Consider the following 15,373-nt stretch of genomic DNA (forward strand, 5'->3'; position numbering starts at 1 on the left):
TCTATGAATTTAATGTCAATGTTAAAGCCATTTGGATTTATGTCTCATATTCCTAAACAAATGCTACATACAATTAGAGCTCTTGCACTATCAGTGGGTCAGTTGGAAAAACTATATTCTCAAGAGAAGTGTGATCTCTCACTCAGGGAAATGTATTCACCAGAGATTTCTTAGGTAGGATACCCACTTTGTACTGTAACATAACAAGCAAGTTATCAACTATGTAATTACATCTGTTATAATGTATTTACACTCAAGTTATTAGAATAAGGTTATTTAGAACTGTTCATTTTGTTTTTTCAGCAGCATCTAATAAAAAAATAAATTGTAATTATAATTTCGATAGATTAACTTTATATGTTATTCCATCCAGTTGTTAAAAATACACGTGAATTTCCTATGCAACTGATTCTTGCGTCAAATTCACTGCAATAAAGCAACATCCATAGATTTTTTTTTTGAATTAAAAATTGTAATCACAAAACAGAAAACACCTATTTACTGCTCATGAATAAATTTATTAGACACTTGTATACAGTATCATTAAAAGCATTTCACATGCACATATATGATCGTGCTACGTATGAATATACAAGATGATCAACTTCCAAGTCAGCACTGAAAGGTCATTTCATTCAGCATTTTCACCTGAAATGGAGGAAGTGGGTAAATCGATAAATTAATGAATATTGGAAGCTTTGTGTGTGTCATAAAAATGACAGAGTTAAAAATGAAGGTTCAACTTACTCGAGAAATTCATGGATTAAATCCATCTGCACTGAGTTCTACGTCGTTAACAGAAAAATGTAATTTCTTCCTTTTTATAACCCTCACTTCAGCAAAGTCAAAAACCTAAAAACATTTTAAATAGTTACAAATAATATTTCAATGTATCCATAGTGATGGAACACTACTAACAACCATACATGCACTTCACACACATTCCTCTCATATTTTCCTTCTGCATACTTTCTAGAAATTGTTCATTTGTTGATTAGTTCGAAAAATTTTACAAAATTGCTCACTTGTGTGTTTCAATAACTTTTTTTTCAATGTTCATTCAACAATTGATTATGTGTCAAAGATTCTCGCACATCTTTGGGTAGGATGAATGATTTCTGAAACTTTTTGAGCAGAAGATGTTTGGGAAAGCTAGACCAAACTCACTTTAAATGAGAAAGAGCAAGTTTTTGCTTATTTTAGACAATTGCATTGCTCATTCAGAGATAAAATATCTTCAGACAATCCAAATATGATTTCTCTGCCTAATTAAAGATGCCTATTCACAATAATTATAAACAGGGACATACATAAAAACAGTTTTTAAAAATCATTGAAGGTGAGATAAAATGGAAACCTTGCTAACTCAACACCTGCTTAAGTGGGCAATTTTCTCGATCCTATAAGAGAGTTGAGTTATCAAGGTCCCACTTATACTACTGCACCACATATACACATTTCTCTAAGGAATTTAACATGATTGGCATGTGTTGGAAAGTGGATAAATAGTTTCTGTAAGGTTTCCCCCTATCGGGAAGGAGCATGATGGGATTAGAAAGCATGGGTGGGGAGAAAGGTCCTCAACGGTGAAGAGAAAAGAAGCTTGATGTGTTTTGGGTAGTTAGAGAGTGGCTCCTGTGGACTCAGGAAGTAGTTTCAAAGGCTTGCTGTAAGCGAGGAGGACGTGTGAATATTATGTTTATTGTTGAAAATTATGATTAAACCAAGTAATATATATAAAAGTGACAGTGATTATGATTGTGGCAATCAGTCATTGTAAACGAACCCGACAGTTTCCTTCCTTAACACAAAACTAACATTCCTAAATTGGAATGCATTGGCCATGTTCAGAAGATGGTTGGTGCACGTTTGAGTTAACTAAAGAAAACCACGAAAGGATTGAGTGGTAAAGGTAAATTAACCAATAAACTACAAAATTACTATGGTATTGCTATTCGTAGCAATGTGGGAAATTTAAAAAATATGCAGTTACAGCATCTATGGTGGTCGAGTGGTCATAGTGACGAACTCGTATCATGAGCACCCGGGTTCGAACCCCACCATTGCCACAGTGGTGGTTGGCTGAAGTTGGTTTCTTGTGGCTCCTAACTTTGAGGTGCAAATGTGAGCCAATCTCCCCATTAAAAAAGTCTCGCCACAGAGAGCAACAGGCCTACAACGATACAATTACTTAATTATTACACTTCAATCATAGTTAGAAAAACTAGGGGCAGATAGCAGCACTAAGCATAAACACCGAAACAAACTCCACATCAGCTTTCACTACACATACATTCCAACATGTACCAGTTCTTCATAATATCCGCAAAGGAATATGGACGAGGTGCATGTGTGGTTTATTAGTAGTATGCAGTTACAGCTGTATTTTTTCATTGTTGATCCAGTCATAAAGAGCATAAGTGGGCAATGTCCAAGAGGACCCGACAGTTGGTGTAAGCATCAGAAAGCTGCATGTGAATGACATAAAATTACTGATAAATCTCCTGCTGGCGCCTCTAATGACAGCATAAATGTAATAAAGCCAACATACATGAGCCCTTGTGCACAATCCCTGTTTCAAAGTGCTTGCATGGTACACTGCAGAACAACAATGTGATTTGGACAATTTTGCCTCTAAGGGCACTTTTATCGAACTGCAAACAATGCTTTTGGGGACTATTGCAGTTCTGCGTTTTAATTCTGGCTATGTAGGCATATTTTCTGTACTTGAAATCTAGGAATCCTAGTTGATGAACTAGCGTCTATTTACTCTGGGTTGGGCGATGCGAGTGTGACATGTTCGAGATATCATACAACACTGGCAAAAAATGACCAGAAGAAAAAAAAGCAGAAAGTCAAAATTAGAGATATTTGAAGCAAAGGAAGTTCTGTCATACAAATGTTGAGAATTCTGAATGTTAGGAGTGTATGTGAAACTTTTTTTTAATGCATTTTTTGAGAAACTGATTTACATCATTCTTGTCTGCTGCAAACCTAATGCCTACAAAACTTTAGAAGATATAAATTTTTTCCAGGGGTTCTGTACAGCTATGAGTATGCAATGAACTAGGATCTAAGCAATATCTTTGAAACTTTTTGATTTACATGATTTTGAATTTAAAATATTGAGTTTTTTTAAATAAAGTTTTTTTTCACGTAAACAACCATATCTCAAAATTTTTTCATTTTTTTATATTTCAAAACTTTTAGTTCATTGAACAGAACAATATTATAGCAACATACTGTGTGAACAAGTTGATATAAGTAGTAGTATTTCACAATGTTTTGCATAAATACTGAAATTATACTAATTTTAGATGTATAATTACTCTAGGCAATATACATTTTCTTTTATTATGTTAATGTTTTTATTAAATATTAATGAAGAAACATTTTCTTATGTTTACATATGTTAAAAAACATGTCTTAGTTTTATTCCACATTCAAATTAAAAACACAAGCATTTCATCCAAAATAACGTTTTTGAAAAAGTACCTCACATGTAGTCAGTCGCCTTAATGCATGCTTCTCAAATAAAATACACATTATTTCAAGAACTAAATTACACTTAACTTTATAATGCTATTTCCTATGTAAGTTCAATGTTACAAAATTATAAATGGTTAGATACAGAAAAATTTCAAACAAAATGTAGAAAAATTAGACTTACCTTTAAAGAAATGTGCCGAAATCATACAAGATCTGCCTGTCATTTCCTTTAGAATACACCAGACTCTCCATACTCTGTAGTACAAAATATTAACATTAATACCACTAAAACTGAAGTTTCACTCATAAAAATTAATTACTCATGCAATACATTAATAAAGTGCTTAATAAGCTATGTTATATATGCAACCATTAAAAAAATTCAAAATCATGATACATATAGAACCTGCAGCAATTAAGGGAAGCATGCGAATTAAATATAGAATTTGGCACTCATTTTGCATTGAATTAAAAAATAAATTTTTAACAATATATAGTGGGGTCTGACTGGTAGGGGGTTTTTTTTAGGATGCATTACATTTATATGCAGGAATTTTTAAGCGCTTTTGCACATAGCGAGTGTGTGTATCACGTTTGCATGTCAACTTTTACATCCAAAATATACGATTGGCATTTTCATAATAGGGTTTAGAGAGCCTTCAACTGTTTCCAGTCATTAAGATGGCCCGAAAATGAGCATTAATAAGACAAACATAAGATGCGGCATTATCGGTAGGCCAAACATAATATATTACTATAATACATGCTATTCCTATTTATGAAGGGAATTTATTTACGAATATATCTCTTACACACACACACATAGATCATCTTGCGATCAGCACATATTTTATGACGAGGTCAGTCAGTAGGATTTTTCTCCCAAAAATTTCGACTAATTTAATGTATATTAATATGCAAAGTGAGTGATATGTCATGACTAAAAATATTACGAAAAATAAAAAAAATTCGGTTTCATCACGTTAACTTACCCTTCCGCTCAACAGCATGTCTTGTCATCTCGGCTGCAACTCCTCACATAGCCGCCTTACTGTATTTTTCGTTAACCTAAATTCCTTGCATCATCTTAAATGCATATATCCAGCATTAATAGCATCAAAAAACACGAAAACAATTGTTTGAACGTGAATATATCTTCTACTAGAGCACGCATCGCCGCCGCCATTACGGGAAATGTAGTTGTCCTCAAGCTTAAGGAGAGCGTCTCCTCACTCCTCCACTAGCGCCATCTTTGTCCTTGAGTAAGGAAGTAAAGCTTTCCTTATTTAAGGAAAAGCGAGCGGAGAATAAGGAATTTTTTCTCCTTTCCTTTATTAAGGACAAACAGAGGGCTTAAGGAGAAAAACCTCGCTAAGGACAAGGGGAGAATCCAGCCCCAGTAGTTTACCAGAGAACAACCAGAAATTTACGACATCAACTTCTTTTTCCTTCTCAAGAAGAAGTTACACTTTCTGGCACCGTTTTATTCTACCTCTAGCCCTCTTGAAAAGTTCAGAAAGAAAGAGTTATATTGCTGAGTTATCAAGTCTAAAAACTTAATCCGACTTGACTCGAAGATTAAAAAGCTAGAAATGATGTTAGAAGAATAAGTGCATTTATGGGATCACGAATTCACAAATGCTTACAGAAAAAAAATATCATGTTACGTTCAATAAACTTTATCAGGAAAAAGTAACCTCTCAGATTTCCATTGGAATGCACTTATTGAATTACGGACTTCCCGCTTAGATAAAAATGAATGATCCAAAGTATAGCCAAGGTCTTTCTTAAGAAAATGTTTTCAATGCAAAGTATGGATTAGAACTGAAAGATGGGTCTTGGGGGGGAATATATTCCAATCCGATTTTACCGAGGAATTTTTCAAAGATAGATAGATGGAACCGTTTACAAACCCGAACTGATATAAAGCAACTTACTTTCGTTACCTCAAATGAGACAGGGTGGTGTCAGGAAAAAAAAGTTAGGAAAGACTTACAGCAGTGACCCCGTAGCCCCGTGTTCGCTCTCCCCATGAAGACATGTATCTGTGATGTTGATGATGTTGATGCAACCCACAAGCCACGTGACTAAAAATGAATAGCTGAACCCAATGTCCAGGGATGTTGTAGGGGAAAAATTGCTCGCTCGTGCAGTGGCACATAAGGACCGGGCGCAGCCTGAGATTTCAAAAGAAGTAGTGTGGAAAAGACTTGGGGTGCAAGCAAGAAGAAGAAAGTGGCATATTTAAGTGGAAGAGAATTAAGAATGGTCTAAAATACGCAATACATGCAAAATATATACAGAGACTCCACTGAGACGAGAAATGAAAAAACAGAGCCTCCGTCCACAGTGCCGGACAGTTTGCTTTCCTGAAGTATTTTTGATAAACAAAATATTTTGCTCCATATTTTATTGTTTAAACGAACTTTAATTATTCATAAGATGTTAATAAATACGATTTATATCATAGTTTACTGAACTATTCGTTCCAACACCCACCAACTCAATCACAATACTAACAGCTATACTAAACCCATACAACTTCTACTGCTTGGACCTTTCTATCGTTCAGAGGAGGCGATATTTCTCCCGTTAGTAAACGTTGGTCTTGTATGTATCAATGTGGGAAGTAATTATCGCTTGTAGTGCGACAGGTTCCAGGTTAAAATCCTGACCAAGCTCTATGTTATGAAATGATACTTGAGCTATCACGTCTATTAAAATTCTATTATCAGAACTTTTTTCAAACACGCTTTTTGCTATTTATGCAGCATCGATATTTCACACGAACAAGGCGAGACAAAAGAGCAATAACCTCGTCGAGGTGCATACACCAAACTACGTCAATGACTGGTTTGTAAGTGAATAAGGTGTTTATGAAAACAATGGTTCACACGTTCCCGAAACCTCAAACATTGTGATCCTGCTTGCTGGGAAGAAATATATTCTAGGGAAATATCCCACCACATCCACTGTTCCTATTTTGAGAATATTCATTCTTTATACATATCTAAATTCATCGCTGCTTTGATGTATATTTTTCTTTTGCATTACAAGCTACAAACACTTCCTTGAAACTTCATTAAGGTTTTTGTGTAGCCAGAATTCAAAAAGTTTGTCGAGACGTTTGCGATCGAGAGGATGCAAAAAATGCATTCTAAATTCAATTCCACAACAAACTTATTGCACCGGTATCCTCAAAAAAGACCTGAATCAAAATAAAAGATCAAAGAAGAACAAATTTGAATAGAAGCGAGGTTTATCGATTTGAATTCTACTTTCATAAAAGCATATTACGATACAAATAGGTTTGGAATTACTTTACGAAGCTATATTTCTTTGGTAGGGAAATAAATCCCGTTTTTTTCTCGATGACATGACTCTACTCTTGTAAGCTTTTCCACATACATATATATTTCTTTCTAATTCCTGATTTCCTGACCACAGGTTCTTGTTTGTCGTGTACCTAACCTTAAAAAAAAAGCCTTATCTCTCTTCTTACCGCTAAAAGAAATATATAGGTTAAAAAAAAGGAAAAGAAAGGGCGGCGAGTAAAAATGATCGATATTAGCCCTTGAACTGGTGTCAGGAAATAATCCCACCTACAAGAAAAATTCCTCTGAACGTGTTTCCCCGTAGAAAAAAAAATGAAAATCATATCGTGGAAATGTTTTTTGCTGTTTACAAGAAAATAAACTGCGATAAAACTGACATAAATGATACATAATATGTATATCTAGTTCGAGCGAAAACTATTTATTTTACTATTATTTTTAGGATTTCTTCTTCATCCCCATGATATTTTTAATTCCTTCCAAGCAAAAAAAAAATATATTATTCTCTGTAAGATTACAGTTTAAATGTATTTCCATTTATCAATTGTTGTTGGGTGCATTGAAAACAATCTTGTTTGTAGAAATGTTCATTATTTGTCTTAGATTTAATCTCAAATACATAAATAAAATAATTTTTACACTTTTTTTCACTACTCCGGATTCTAAATAAATAATTTTGATGTCTAAATGAATTTATATTAAAAAATCCTTTAAACGACAGATTTTTTATCATTATTTTCGACTTTTAATTTATTAAAAATTCTTTTGTTTTTAATCATGAATGCATCATTTTGTTCGTGAAAGAACAACATTTTTTTTCGAGATTTATTCTCCGTTTCTATAAGATAGAAACCCCACATAATCCCCGCGATTATTGAATGACTTGAGATCACCTTATCTTTTCTTTTTTTAGTGAGATCGTGTACCAAACTAAAACAAAATAGATTTCTTATAAAGCTAAATCAGCGAGTTCTGTGTCGGAGAGAAAAAATAGGACAACTCTACAAGAACAAAGAAAAATGGTCTAAGATAAATAAGACTGAATAAAAGAAGAGAGTTTATCACACAGGCTAAGTGAGAATTATTGTTCTAACGTGATCGTGAACACAATGCGCTATAAACTGAATTATTTCTTAGTTTTAGTCCGTTATTTCGCCAAATTGTTATACTAAGAACTCGTGTTTCATTTGTTTTGATAACTTTATTTCTCTGACCGCAATTTTCTTTGCCGATGATGAGAGGGAAAAGCTTCTAGTGAATTTCTTGAATCTCTATCACAAATCAGAATAGATTTGTTCTTCTTTCTAAAATAAAATCTTTGAAATAGATTTTTTTCTGTTGAACGTATAACCAGCTACTAAAATTCAGCACTCTGGATGCAATGGATGATATCATTGTTATCGAATGCAATATTTAAATATTAAATTCGTTGTTAAAAATAATTCTCATAATTAGGAAGATGAAAATTTCATTTTGCTAATTATGAGAATGATTTTCTTGGTATTTCTCATTTTAAATTCAATTTGACAATCATTTACAAATTGCGCAATAACCACTATCAGACGTGTTCATCATTTTATCGGTCCCTAATTTTCGCTGTGATATCAGTTTTATAGAAGTTCTAAGCTTTTGAGAATGTTAAATATACAGTGGGCTTCGAAGACGAAATATGAAAAAAAAAATAGAAAGTTGACAGAATTGAGTTTTGAAATTCTTAAACGAAAAAAAGTTTAAAATTTTAACTTTTTTCACACTGACATAAATCAAATGATAGCTAATTAATTTGTATATAAATGCTGTATCTCTCTCTCTCTCTGTATTGTGCCAAAGTAACAAATACATCTTTGAAATTTCCCTGGGCTGTTCGAGTTAGCAATACTCTTTTGTTCTCTGGGACAATGGAGGAGGGTGAATCTATGTAGCTGTTAGTGAGGTTATTCCGAAGCCATCCTACTCTCTCGAGGGTACGAGAGTAAGCTGTCATCAGACGACATCCCAAGATGGCCGATCGTTATTACTCTTTTCTTTCTATTACACCGAAACAAGTTTGTTTTGTAACATTTAAATTTAAGATCTTGGAGAAATTCAGAATTGAAATTTTTGATTCCCCACGATTTACATACTAAAATAAGAGCATAAGAAAGAAATACAGAGATGATCGTAAAAAGTGAAGAAAATGAAGTTTTATATAATCAATCACTGTATTTATTTTCAAATATATGAAGCGAGTTTTTTTTTCGGCATAATAGAAAAAACAACAAAATTTATCATTTTAAATTAATTTTGTTAATGGGTGTGCATAAGAAAATTAATTTCTTCATTTCCCCCGAATATAATTTTAATAAATTAGTGTTAACACATCAACTTGTTATAGCTACATACAGGTATCAGAGCTCAATTTATTTTCCTGCTCATCAAATGTTTTTAACTTTCCTCCAATCATGTATATTTCTCGTTTTATTCGTAATATTCTTTCGAAACTCTCTTCGTGAAAAAAGAATTCACGTACATAGAAACGGTAGATTATGATGTACCAATGCTTCTAGCATAATTTGTGATAGCATGTAAAAAGAATATAATCATTACGTGCAGAAGAAGTTGTACGAATAAAATTAGCTATCGCTTAACCCTTTATCAATCATATCATAAAAATAGAATAAGAAGAAAATGATAATAAATATAAATTAAAGTATTAATATGACAATAATAGTGAATAATCATCATGTGAAATATTTGTTAAGGCCATTTTAGCTCTAATTAAAGGTAAAAGAAATAGAGCTTTTCAAACAATTAGTTAGTGATTAACAAATTATCAAACCTCATACTTTAAAATATCATCAGTAGATAGAGGATAAACGAATAACTATTTTTGATAAACATTATTGTTGATTGTGTTATAAACTAAGTTTTTTTTCTGTATGATTATGTTGTTTCTGGATTAAACAAATGTTTATTAAAATAGGTGGCATATTTATATTTTTCTCCATTTTTTTCTCGGCCTAGTGAAGAAAAAATAGAATATAGAACATAGTAATCTCTCAAAGCAAATAATATTATTTAATAACTTGACAAAATTGTATTTTTATGGTCGACTTCCATGGAAATGCTCACCGAACAAGCAGGATATGAGTTGAATGAATGATCATTTCATTAATGTTTGTTATTCCCCTTTTTTCGAAAGAGAATCTGTTTTTATCACGTTTATTAAATTTTCTGTCATCCCACCGTTTTGCGTCTCTCTTCGCAGATTATCCAGTTAATGGACGTCCCGTTATAATTAGCGCAAGTGAATGTGATAATCTAATGTCGTATGGCCCTCGTTGTGTCTTTTCCTTGTTCCGTTCTGCCTCGTTTCCGGGGAGACAGTATCCGCAATCCTGTAAGGAAATTTGTGACCGTAATTAGGTTACAACTCTGTCGCCTGATGCCAAGATAATTCCAGCCGGATACGCGTAGTCACGCTTCTCCGAATGCGTATATCCTGTTACAAGAAAACTCTTTAACTCTCAGGAATAGCCTTTTTTCCCCATTTCTTTTATTGGATGTAGTACGTTGGGAAAAAAAAGGACACAACGGGAAAAACAAAGTTTCGAGTTTCTTTCGTTTTCTCAAACTTTTCCTCGAGCATTTGTCAACTTGGCATGCTGTTTTAGCTCTCTGCTTATATGTGAAAACAAAAATCTCATTTAAATACCCTGAACTGTTTTCACTTACAACATTAGCGTCAGAATTATCAGTGATGAAACTATTTTAGTCTAAAATAATTTTTAATATAGTCCACGCCTTTTTATGTTATCACATCGAGACACGATGATTCTGATAACAATAACCGAATGATCACAATATCCGAAATTTCTTCTTTCCATGTCTGTTACCATACAACACCTTGGTCAAATATGATCCATGATAAATAGGTATCGGTGAAACGGAACAATCGTTATTTATATATTTATAGACCAGTAATCATAATCAAGAAGAATCAATTCACATTGCCCTCAAACTCATCCCGGGCGTCCGCTCGCCTTAATTCCACTTATTCACTACCTTTAGTTCACAAAACTGTAGTCAAAAATCATTTCAGTTTTCTCATTCCGAAATTTTATACTACCCTTCCCATTGAGATTAAAGAGGCAACTACATTCTCGAGTTTTAAAAAAAAATATCTTAAATTCCATATTTTTCAAATTCCAGACATTGAGATCCATTTTCAATTTAATCCACAGACTTTTCTCTTAACCATAACTTTCATTTTTCCCCTCTGCTTTATCAACTCATGTATGAATTAAATAAAAGAAAATTCTGTCAAATAACATATCCAACTTTTGTTTAGAAAAACTTATACAATTCCAAATGCATTGCATTGCCATGGATGTACACTATTGTATTCTGCATATGTTGATTCATGTTCTCATATCGCATATGCGTCACAGCACCTTCAACCTTGTTACATGTTTATTATTCACACTGACTGTATATATCTTGCCACCACCTATTGTTATACTAAATTCAATTATTTGTCTCTTTCCTTTCTCTTATTTCTTTTTGTTTTCTGTCTTGTTTATTTTTCACTTATCTTTATAACACATATTCTTAATTTTGTTTCATTAATTATAATTTTTCTATCGATTTGTGAAGAATCCTAACTTATTGTAGTAATCTTAACATACACAAACATTTTGATTGTAACAAACAGTATGGGACTAATGTCTCCTTGGTTGTTTTACACTTGTATGTGAATGATGTTTTATTTTTTTTTTAAATTATTTGAAAAATTCTTTGTATTACATATATTACTGCCAAAGCCCGAAGTTGGCTACTTCGCGAACTGGCCAACCCAGTTGATCCGACCAATGACCGATTTTCGGGCTTTCGCCTGATTTATGTGAAAACATATCGATCCCGATGTATCCCCATATCAGTCCCTATGATTCGGGGTCATCGCCACGTTGGCGTATTTTTTGGGACAACTATGGGCATTTATAATTAGCCATAGTTAACCATAATTATTATAGTTAGCAATGGCAACCCTAACAATCAGAGGAATCTGAATATCGATATTTTAGTGATCCATATATTTGGATGCATAGGGATCGACATATAAGAGGCCGGCGGAAGCTCGATTCGGAACATTGGTTGGATCAACTGGCCCGTTCACGATGTGGTCAACTTCGGGCTTCTATTCTTTGCAGGCTGATAATGATAACTTACAGAGAAAGAAATAATCTCGTTAAACTTTAGCTTCAAAATGCTCAAAAAAAATTTCAATGGAGAAAATGTAACGTAAACCGAAGTCGCGATAAATATAGACGAATGTTTACCCATGCATTGATACTACTTCACCATCACTATGGCCATACCGCAATTTACTCCCATTAATGATATGGGATGGAAATGAAGGCACTGTATTGGTGGTCGCCTCAAGTTCGTTAGGGAAAATATACTATTAACATCCTCCCTCAGGTTCGAACCCAGAGTCATGACAGTAGCCTTCCCGGTGACAGACGGACATCTTACCACCGTGTCACTCGGGCGCTATGCGATGATACTGGTCCATTCCGTTTCGTTTAGTAATGATAACCATAGGCGTCCGCAGAATTTTCTCGAGGGGAGTTTCGAGATTTTTTTTCCTTCTGAGCGGGGTTTTTGCGTTTTTTCCTGCAAAATAACACTATAATCTTGGCTCAGCGGGTTTAGAACCCCAACCCCCTTCACGTACGCCAATGATGATAATAATTCCCAAATTGTAAAATTATCCTTGAATCAATAAGCAGTGTCCAACTGTGAAAACGTAACTATAAATATCTTTCAAAATACGGGAATCTAGGAATGCTGTCTTCTTATACTCATTGAAATGTTCAATGAGTATAAGAAGAATGTAATAAGAAGATGAATATATAAGAAGATGTAATAGAACATTAAAAAAAAAAAACCATACGAATATCTATTCTTGTTTCCAACATTTTATAGGTGTTGGTGGGAAAACCCATCATGACTAGAAATCAAATTAGGGAATAATCATGATATCTGAAGAACGGGAGTAGAATATGGTTTGCAAAGAAAAATTGTAAACATCAACTCAGTTAAATTCAAGTAATTTATGTTAATTCAGGTTATCCATAATAATTTAGAACATTAGAAGACAGGTTTTATGAATCAATAAAATGCATTACGTGGGAGTAATTATGCATCACAAAACATCTTTGAGGAACTGGCACCATATTTTATTCAGATGAAAACACGCTTATTCGGATGCATTCATAGACACCGGAAAAATTGTAACCGTAACCATTGTAAGCGCATACTCTCAAATTTTCAACACTAAGAATTGGTTTGATGCATATTTAAGCGCGTTTAATGCAAATATTTTTCATTCATTTGCTTTAAAATCTTATTGGCTTACCTTGAAATATTCCCGGGTGATGTACATTTTCTTTTTGTTTAATTTAACATGAGCGAACTTCGACGCTCGATTTTACGAACCTCTAATTTACGAACAATTTTTCACGTCTGTATGGGTTCCTAAAAACGAGCGTTTATATTTGTGTATATTTTCGAATCAAGCATTCGTATTTCTAATTTTGAAACATGTTCCTATAGCACGCTGAACCTCAAAGTGATATTGTCTAAGTTTAGATATCAAAGTTTTGCCTCTCTTAGAACAGCTTGAAACATCAATTTCCAGAAGATATTCGATCGGGTCCAACATGGTAAACTCTTGAAGCGTTTACACGAGATTGGAATTGGGGGCAACTTGCTTAATTGGATAGAATCATGGTTAAAAGATAGGTCGCAACGAGTTATGGTGAACGAGGAATTCTCTTGTTGGACAGGCATCCTACGTGGAATTCCTCAAGGAAGTGTCCTTGGCCCCATATATATATATATATATATATATGTATATATACATATATTATATGTAAATATACATATACATTGTTTATAATTTTTGTGATTGTGTTTTTAATTGGGCTGCTGTACTTTTGAAATATATGACATCCATATTTGTTATGGGCATCTTTTTCTCAGCCACCTCGTTGGTCATTTTGCCTGTTGTGGGGTTGTATTTATATTTCTACACATCAGAAAATTAATTAAAAACCAAAAATGAACATTTCCATTACGGTCGTCACTTTCATATTTCATTTTTCATTTGAAGGATAAATAGTATTAGACGATATTTCTATACACCCACTTAATTTTTCTATTCCAATAAATCGAAGTGATTATGATCGAGATCGATGGAGAAGTCGTAATTTTAAACAGTGTCGATGTTGGGAATTAACACAGAATACCCTTTAATTTATTAATCATCCAATTTTAATTAATAATTTATATTCTGACGGTACTGATAGTACCTGACAATACCAGGTTAGATAATTTTTTTGAAATAATAATTGTTTCAAAAAAATCGTTGTTGTTTTTGGCCTTTAATAATAACTTAAATTACCTACCAAATAATTTACATGTTAACTCTACAATTACAATACATTTATATACTTTTATTTTAATTTATTATAATTTTCTTATTATTCTACTTTTCAAAACATCGCAAATACAGGATTAAATCCGGGAAAAGGTGCAAACTTTGTTTTTGAAAAGAAGAGATTTAGTTATCGCAGAAAATTATAACTACGAAGGATTAAGAGCTTTCAATCTTTTTTATGTACAAGTGCACATTTATACATTGTTGAGTACAATGAATTGAACAAATGAAGAAAAACAAAAGGAAAAGCAGCTTGGCCAAGGGATCGGAAAAATCTGCCTCAAACAAGTAAAAATTTTCGCTTTGGGGGAAAAAGGAAGAAATAAAGAAATTTAACAACCTCAGCGTGAAACTGTAATAAATCAATTCTCAGTTCTCCGTTGCTTGAAAAGAAATGCGAAGACCGTTATCACTCACGAAACAGACATTGAGGAAACTTTGAAGCATCTCTTAAAAGTTTCGTAAAACTCGAATTTTTTCTTATTTTTTTCCTACGGAGAAAGGTTATCAGATCCTTCCCGAAAATGTGGGGGAATGAGTCGAGAAAAGAAAGGAAAACCCCTTCACTCTTATTTGCGAGTTTAACTTGTTTTGCTTTTTTTCCAGCTACGTTTTGTTTTTGTTTCTTACGAGTTTCAAATGACTATATATTTTTCTGAGCATCCCTTAAAAAGATCCTTAAATTTTCTCGCTTTGAGTCCATACCATTACATGCTTTTATTTTTATGGCGAACAAAGTTTTGTATTCATATGTTCGGTGGAAATATGCAGAACTCATCTGGAAAATATTTTCATCGATCATTTTTATGCTTTATATTTTCATGATTTCAATATGAAGATTAAACCGTTAATCTTATGATCTAGAGAAGAGGTTCTTAACTTATGGGTCACCACATTTTTCGAGATGGGTCGTTCAAACCCACTGACACCAGGTCTCTTGTGAGAGTGGTCATTATCCAAACTTGATTCACCAGGTCTTCCGAAAAGGGTCGTACAAATCCATTTACAGCCAAGGATTCTTGAGCTATGGATAACGGCCCAAACTGGGTCGTATGAGTCGTACAAA

General features: G+C 33.3%; 1 long non-coding RNA gene across 1 annotated transcript; it reads right to left on the reverse strand.

The window, feature by feature from the left end:
* Positions 1-497: 497 nt before the first annotated feature.
* On the reverse strand, positions 498-4,874 carry LOC149077211 (uncharacterized). The gene is made up of 4 exons (XR_016194153.1): positions 4,482-4,874; positions 3,671-3,744; positions 748-852; positions 498-648 (listed from the first exon to the last, which is right to left on the reverse strand). It is a non-coding gene; the product is annotated as an uncharacterized LOC149077211 (long non-coding RNA).
* Between the last annotated feature and the right edge of the window lie 10,499 nt (positions 4,875-15,373).

The sequence above is a fragment of the Pholcus phalangioides genome, unplaced genomic scaffold, assembly GCF_987345545.1.
Source record: "Pholcus phalangioides strain wild (caught in Gottingen) unplaced genomic scaffold, Ppha-v1.0 ptg000015l_1, whole genome shotgun sequence".
Classification (NCBI taxonomy): domain Eukaryota; kingdom Metazoa; phylum Arthropoda; class Arachnida; order Araneae; family Pholcidae; genus Pholcus; species Pholcus phalangioides.